Source organism: Oncorhynchus gorbuscha, linkage group LG13 (genome assembly GCF_021184085.1).
Source record: "Oncorhynchus gorbuscha isolate QuinsamMale2020 ecotype Even-year linkage group LG13, OgorEven_v1.0, whole genome shotgun sequence".
Classification (NCBI taxonomy): Eukaryota; Metazoa; Chordata; class Actinopteri; order Salmoniformes; family Salmonidae; genus Oncorhynchus; species Oncorhynchus gorbuscha.
In genome coordinates, this window is record NC_060185.1 from 13140943 (window position 1) to 13149738 (window position 8796).

At 48.5% G+C, this 8796-nt stretch overlaps 1 pseudogene; it reads left to right on the forward strand.

Moving 5' to 3' along the window:
- Nucleotides 1-7258, forward strand: part of LOC123993853 — a 64457-nt pseudogene extending 57199 nt beyond the window's left edge.
- The last annotated feature ends 1538 nt before the right edge of the window (nt 7259-8796 follow it).

Genomic DNA, 8796 nt, shown 5'->3' on the forward strand with positions numbered 1-8796 from the left:
ACATACTGTACACAGCTATAAAACCCACGGGAGATGAGTGGTTGTAGCTAACTAGATATTCACCATACAACAACACATGACATACTGTCTTTCATTTAGTAATTCACTGCGATGTCTACATGATGTGTGTGTCTACATGATGTGTGTGCGTGTTTTCATGATGTGTGTGTGTCTACATGATGTGTGTGCGTGTTTTCATGATGTGTGTGTGTGTGTGTGTGCCTGATGTGTGTGTGTCTACATGATGTGTGTGTGTCTACATGATGTGTGTGTGTCTACATGATGTGTGTGTGTCTACATGATGTGTGTGTGTCTACATGATGTGTGTGTGTCTACATGATGTGTGTGAGTGTTTTCATGATGTGTGTGTGTGTGTGTGTGTGTGTGTGTGTGTGTGTGTGTGTGTGTGTGTGTGTGTGTGTGTGTGTGTGTGCGCGTGCCTGATGTGTGTGTGTGCGTGCCTGATGTGTGTGTGTGCGTGCCTGATGTGTGTGTGTGCCTGATGTGTGTGTGTGCCTGATGTGTGTGTGTCTACATGATGTGTGTGCGTGTCTACATGATGTGTGTGCGTGTTTGCATGATGTGTGTGTGTCTGCATGATGTGTGTGCGTGTCTACATGATGTGTGTGTGTCTACATGATGTGTGTGCGTGTCTGCATGATGTGTGTGCGTGTCTGCATGATGTGTGTGCCTGATGTGTGTGTGTGTGCATAATGTGTGTGTGTGTGTGTGTCTGATGTGTGTGCGTGTGTGTGTGTGTGTGTGTGTAGTACTCCCGGTGACTGTTCTCCTCCGAGTAGTATTTTGGGGCGAAGCTACAGGGAGAGGCAGGGCCTGAGGGTGAGTGACAGCCGACCTGGCCATAGGGAGACACCGTTGAATACTGATGTTGGTAAGTCCAGACTCAGATAATGGGTTCCCTTCCTGTATTCTCATGCCTTCTATTCTCCTCTCATCTGAAGTCAGATTTGTGTGTGTGTGTGTGCGCATACATATTTCTCCACAGTCATCAGTGTGTTTTCCACCCCCTCTGTAGGTACGTTCAGTGGGCTGCATATCGGAGAAGTACAGTCTGTCAAAGAGCTGTCCAGACCAGAGTTCGTCATACACCCTCACCGCTACTTCAACCATAGCGCCAAAACCAGCCCAATATTCACACCCCTGCCTGCCAACACTGAGGGTACGCCCCTTAATTGTTATGCAGGTGAATGAGGACCCAAAAGCGACTTGGCGAAAACAGAGTCTTTATTCCAGTAAATGGCAAAAGTAATACTCCTGGACAATTAAAGAAGAAAACAAAACATGAAAAAACTTAAATCCACTCGTAGTGACGAGGACAGACTGGAGACTCGACCATTGACTGCAGGTTGCCTCGGGAAGGCACCGACCGTAGCAGACTAAGACACCTGCTCACACGCAGCATCTGAAGGAGACAAGACACGACAGGGCGAGACAATGACACAGCACAGCGAACATCATACAAGGATCCGACAAGGACAGAAGCGGAAAACAAGGGGAGAAATAGGGACTCTAATCAGAGGACAAAATAGGGGACAGGTGTGAAAAGACTAAATGAGTGAGTTAGGAGAATGAGGGACAGCTGGGAGCAGGAACGGAACGATAGAGAGAGGAGAGAGAGGGAGGGGGAGAGAGAGGGATAGAAAAAGGGAACGAACCTAATAAGAACAGCAGGGGGAAACGAACAGAAGGGAAAGCATAATGACAAGACAATATAAGACAAAACATGACAGTACCCCCCCACTCACCGAGCGCCTCCTGGCGCACTCGAGGAGGAATCCTGGCGGCAACGGAGGAAATCATCAATCAGCGAACGGTCCAGCACGTCCCGAGATGGAACCCAACTCCTCTCCTCAGGACCGTAACCCTCCCAATCCACTAAGTACTGGTGACCACGTCCCCGAGAACGCATGTCCATGATCCTACGTACCTTGTAAATAGGTGCGCCCTCGACAAGGACGGGGGGGGGAGGGAAGACGAACGGGGGTGCGAAGAAAGGGCTTGACACAGGACACATGGAAGACAGGATGGACGCGACGGAGATGTCGCGGAAGAAGCAGTCGCACAGCGACAGGATTGACGACCTGGGAGACACGGAACGGACCAATGAACCGCGGAGTCAACTTACGAGAAGCTGTCGTAAGGGGAAGGTTACGAGTGGAAAGCCACACTCTCTGGCCGCGACAATACCTAGGACTCTTAATCCTACGTTTATTGGCGGCTCTCACAGTCTGCGCCCTGTAACGGCAAAGTGCAGACCTCACCCTCCTCCAGGTGCGCTCACAACGTTGGACAAACGCCTGAGCGGAGGGAATGCTGGACTCTGCAAGCTGGGACGAGAACAGAGGAGGCTGGTAACCCAGACTACTCTGAAACGGAGATAGCCCGGTAGCAGACGAAGGAAGCGAGTTGTGAGCGTATTCTGCCCAGGGGAGCTGTTCTGCCCAAGACGCAGGGTTTCTAAAAGAAAGGCTGCGTAGTATGCGACCAATCGTCTGATTGGCCCTTTCTGCTTGACCGTTAGACTGGGGATGAAAACCGGAAGAGAGACTGACGGAAGCACCAATCAAACGACAGAACTCCCTCCAAAACTGTGACGTGAATTGCGGACCTCTGTCTGAAACGGCGTCTAACGGGAGGCCATGAATTCTGAACACATTCTCGATGATGATTTGTGCCGTCTCCTTAGCGGAAGGAAGCTTAGCGAGGGAATGAAATGTGCCGCCTTAGAGAACCTATCGACAACCGTAAGAATCACAGTCTTCCCCGCAGACGAAGGCAGACCGGTAATGAAGTCTAAGGCGATGTGAGACCATGGTCGAGAAGGAATGGGAAGCGGTCTGAGACGACCGGCAGGAGGAGAGTTACCTGACTTAGTCTGCGCGCAGTCCGAACAAGCAGCCACGAAACGGCACGTGTCACGCTCCTGAGTAGGCCACCAAAAGCGCTGGCGAATAGAAGCAAGAGTACCTCGAACGCCGGGATGGCCAGCTAACTTGGCAGAGTGAGCCCACTGAAGAACAGCCAGACGAGTAGAAACAGGAACGAAAAGAAGGTTACTAGGACAAGCGCGCGGCGACGCAGTGTGAGTGAGTGCTTGCTTAACCTGTCTCTCAATTCCCCAGACTGTCAACCCGACAACACGCCCATAAGGAAGAATCCCCTCGGGATCAGTAGAAGCCACAGAAGAACTAAAGAGACGGGTTAAGGCATCAGGCTTGGTGTTCTTATTACCCGGGCGATAAGAAATCACAAACTCGAAACGAGCGAAAAACAACGCCCAACGAGCTTGACGTGCATTAAGTCGTTTGGCAGAACGGATGTACTCAAGGTTCTTATGGTCAGTCCAAACGACAAAAGGAACGGTCGCCCCCTCCAACCACTGTCGCCATTCGCCTAGGGCTAAGCGGATGGCGAGCAGTTCGCGGTTACCCACATCATAGTTGCGTTCCGATGGCGACAGGCGATGAGAAAAATAAGCGCAAGGATGAACCTTATCGTCAGACTGGAAGCGCTGGGATAGAATGGCTCCCACGCCCACCTCTGAAGCGTCAACCTCGACAATGAATTGTTTAGTGACGTCAGGAGTAACGAGGATAGGAGCGGACGTAAAACGCTTCTTGAGGAGATCAAAAGCTCCCTGGGCGGAACCGGACCACTTAAAGCACGTCTTGACAGAAGTAAGAGCTGTGAGAGGGGCAGCAACTTGACCGAAATTACGAATGAAACGCCGATAGAAATTAGCGAAACCTAGAAAGCGCTGCAACTCGACACGTGACCTTGGAACGGGCCAATCACTGACAGCCTGGACCTTAGCGGGATCCATCTGAATGCCTTCAGCGGAAATAACAGAACCGAGAAAAGTGACGGAAGAGACATGAAAGGCGCACTTCTCAGCCTTCACGTAGAGACAATTCTCTAAAAGGCGCTGGAGTACACGTCGAACGTGCTGAACATGAATCTCGAGTGACGGTGAAAAAATCAGGATATCGTCAAGGTAGACAAAAACAAAGATGTTCAGCATGTCTCTCAGTACATCATTAACTAATGCCTGAAAAACAGCTGGAGCATTAACGAGACCAAACGGCAGAACCCGGTACTCAAAATGCCCTAACGGAGTGTTAAACGCCGTTTTCCACTCGTCCCCCTCTCTGATGCGCACGAGATGGTAAGCATTACGAAGGTCCAACTTAGTAAAGAACCTGGCTCCCTGCAGAATCTCGAAGGCTGATGACATAAGGGGAAGCGGATAACGATTCTTAACCGTTATGTCATTCAGCCCTCGATATCCACGCAGGGGCGCAGAGTACCGTCTTTCTTCTTAACAAAAAAAAAAAACCCCGCCCCGGCAGGAGAGGAAGAAGGCACTACGGTGCCGGCGTCAAGAGAAACAGACAAATAATCCTCGAGAGCCTTACGTTCGGGAGCCGACAGAGAGTATAGTCTACCCCGAGGGGGAGTGGTCCCCGGAAGGAGATCAATACTACAATCATACGACCGGTGAGGAGGAAGGGAGTTGGCTCTGGACCGACTGAAGACCGTGCGCAGATCATGATATTCCTCCGGCACTCCTGTCAAATCACCAGGTTCCTCCTGAGAAGAGGGGACAGAAGAAACAGGAGGGATAGCAGACATTAAACACTTCACATGACAAGAAACGTTCCAGGATAGGATAGAATTACTAGACCAATTAATAGAAGGATTATGACATACTAGCCAGGGATGACCCAAAACAACAGGTGTAAAAGGTGAACGAAAAATCAAAAAGGAAATAGTCTCAATGTGGTTACCAGATACTGTGAGGGTTAAAGGTAGTGTCTCATATCTGATACTGGGGAGATGACTACCATCTAAGGCGAACATGGGCGTGGGCTTCCCTAACTGTCTGAGAGGAATGTCATGTTTCCGAGCCCATGCTTCGTCCATAAAACAACCCTCAGCCCCAGAGTCTATCAAGGCACTGCATGAAGCAGCCGAACCGGTCCAGCGTAGATGGACCGACATAGTAGTACAGGATCTTGATGGAGAGACCTGAGTAGTAGCGCTCACCAGTAGCCCTCCGCTTACTGATGAGCTCTGGCTTTTACTGGACATGAATTGACAAAATGTCCAGCAAATCCGCAATAGAGGCACAGGCGGTTGGTGATCCTCCGTTCCCTCTCCTTAGTCGAGATGCGAATACCTCCCAGCTGCATGGGCTCAGTCTCTGAGCCGGAGGAAGGAGATGGTTGCGATGCGGAGAGGGGAAACACCGTTAACGCGAGCTCTCTTCCACGAGCTCGGTGACGAAGATCTACCCGTCGTTCTATGCGGATGGCGAGTGCAATCAAAGAGTCCACACTGGAAGGAACCTCCCGGGAGAGAATCTCATCCTTAACCTCTGCGTGGAGTCCCTCCAGAAAACGAGCGAGCAGCGCCGGCTCGTTCCAGTCACTAGAGGCAGCAAGAGTACGAAACTCTATAGAGTAATCCGTTATGGATCGATCACCTTGACATAGGGAAGCCAGGGCCCTAGAAGCCTCCCTACCAAAAACTGAACGATCAAAAACCCGTATCATCTCCTCTTTAAAGTTCAGGTAATTGTTAGAACAATCAGCCCTTGCCTCCCAGATAGCTGTGCCCCACTCTCGAGCCCGGCCAGTAAGGAGTGATATGACGTAAGCAACCCGAGCTCTCTCTCTTGAGTATGTGTTGGGTTGGAGAGAGAACACAATATCACACTGGGTGAGAAAGGAGCGGCACTCAGTGGGCTGCCCGGAGTAACAAGGTGGGTTATTAACCCTAGGTTCCGGAGACTCGGCAGACCAGGAAGTAGCTGGTGGCACGAGACGAAGACTCTGGAACTGTCCAGAGAGGTCGGAAACCTGAGCGGCCAGGGTCTCAACGGCATGTCGAGCAGCAGACAATTCCTGCTCGTGTCTGCCGAGCATAGCTCCCTGGATCTCAACGGCAGTGTTACGAGAATCCGTAGTCGCTGGGTCCATTCTTGGTCGGATCCTTCTGTTATGCAGGTGAATGAGGACCCAAAAGCGACTTGGCGAAAACAGAGTCTTTATTCCAGTAAATGGCAAAAGTAATACTCCTGGACAATTAAAGAAGAAAACAAAACATGAAAAAACTTAAATCCACTCGTAGTGACGAGGACAGACTGGAGACTCGACCATTGACTGCAGGTTGCCTCGGGAAGGCACCGACCGTAGCAGACTAAGACACCTGCTCACACGCAGCATCTGAAGGAGACAAGACACGACAGGGCGAGACAATGACACAGCACAGCGAACATCATACAAGGATCCGACAAGGACAGAAGCGGAAAACAAGGGGAGAAATAGGGACTCTAATCAGAGGACAAAATAGGGGACAGGTGTGAAAAGACTAAATGAGTGAGTTAGGAGAATGAGGGACAGCTGGGAGCAGGAACGGAACGATAGAGAGAGGAGAGAGAGGGAGGGGGAGAGAGAGGGATAGAAAAAGGGAACGAACCTAATAAGACCAGCAGGGGGAAACGAACAGAAGGGAAAGCATAATGACAAGACAATATAAGACAAAACATGACATGAATTGTGTGAAAAGGAATATACAAAAATATCAGTACAAAGTTTGACTAGTAAGTAGTTTTAAGATAATATACAGTTTTGAGACTACCTTCAGGATGTTCTTCCCACTCTGTGCCCTCCTGCAGTGGTGAAGGCTGCCTTTGACCAGCGGAGTCTGTTCCCTAAAGATCTTCTGGATGAGGAGGACAGGCCTAGCCATGGAGCCAGGAAACAGGGGAGCAGGGAGAACCGGATCAACGACAGGGGGCGTGGAAGGAAGGACAGGTGAGGGAGACTGACAGTCGTGTCAGAGAACAGACATGTGTGACCTAGCAGGACAGATTTGAACTGATCAGTCATTGTTTTTTCCCCACTATAGACAAAGGAAGGGTAGTTCCTCTGGAGCCTTCAAGTGAAGGAAGGGTAGTTCCTCTGGAGCCTTCAAGTGAAGGAAGGGTAGTTCCTCTGGAGCCTTCAAGTGAAGACGTCATTTATATTGTTTTTTACTTCATCACGTTTCAATATCACTTAAATGTCTGTCAAATTAAATCTGATCAATCAAGACACGAGTGTATTTATGTCTCTCTGCTTCCCCTCATGAGAAAGTACTACTCAATTACTACTACATTACTACTACAGTACTACTAAATTACTACTACATTACTACTAAATTACTACTGCATTACTACTCAATTACTACTACATTACTACTACAGTACTACTAAATTACTACTACATTACTACTAAATTACTACTACATTACTACTAAATTACTACTACATTACTACTACAGTACTACTAAATTACTACTAAATTACTACTACATTACTACTACATTACTACTACATTACAACTACATTACTACTACATTACTACTACAGTACTACTAAATTACTACTACATTACTACTACAGTACTACTACAGTACTACTAAATTACTACTACTTGATTGCTATTGAGATGTGTAGTAAACCAGTATTGATTTATGTGGTAATTAGTGATAAATAGGGATGTTTCACTACTTGTGAGCACTTCCTATTTCCTACTCAATTCCGGCGTGTTCACTATCGAATTACAACCAAATGCCTCTATATTTCTACTGTATCCCTTCTGCCATTTACCTGTGTAGTGTCACTACTGATCACTACTGCCATTTACCTGTGTAGTGTCAGTACTGATCACTACTGCCATTTACCTGTGTAGTGTCAGTACTAATCACTACTGCCATTTACCTGTGTAGTGTCACTACTGATCACTACTGCCATTTACCTGTGTAGTGTCACTACTGATCACTACTGCCATTTACCTGTGCAGTGTCACTACTGATCACTACTGCCATTTACCTGTGTAGTGTCACTACTGATCACTACTGCCATTTACCTGTGTAGTGTCACTACTGATCACTACTGCCATTTACCTGTGTAGTGTCACTACTGATCACTACTGAGTTGTTGCTGATCCTTTTTCATTTCCCACATTAAACTTTTTGAATTACTATTGAACATGGACACATTTACTACTGGTTGCCTATTCAGAATCAATTTTTAAAATTGTATTTTTATTTAACTCGGAAAGTCCGTTAAGAACAAATTCTTATTTTCAATGACGGCCTAGGAACAGTGGGTTAACTGCCTTGGTCAGGGGCAGAACAACAGATATTTACCTCCTCGGCTCGGGGATTTGATCCAGCAACCTTTCGGTTACAAGTCCAACGCTCTAACCACTAGGCTACCTGCCTCTAACCACTAGGCTACCTGCCTCTAACCACTAGGCTACCTGCCTCTGACCACTAGGCTACCTGCCTCTAACCACTAGGCTACCTGCCTCTAACCACTATGCTACCTACCTCTAACCACTAGGCTACCTGCCTCTAACCACTAAGCTACCTGCGTCTAACCACTAAGCTACCTGCCTCTAACCACTAAGCTACCTGCCTCTAACCACTAAGCTACCTGCCTCTAACCACTAGGCTACCTGCCTCTGACCACTAGGCTACCTGCCTCTAACCACTAGGCTACCTGCCTCTAACCACTAGGCTACCTGCCTCTAACCACTAGGCTACCTGCCTCTGACCACTAGGCTACCTGCCTCTAGCCACCAGGCTACCTGCCTCTAACCACTAGGCTACCTGCCTCTAACCACTAGGCTACCTGCCTCTAACCACTAAGCTACCTGCCTCTAACCACTAAGCTACCTGCCTCTAACCACTAGGCTACCTGCGTCTAACCACTAGGCTACCTGC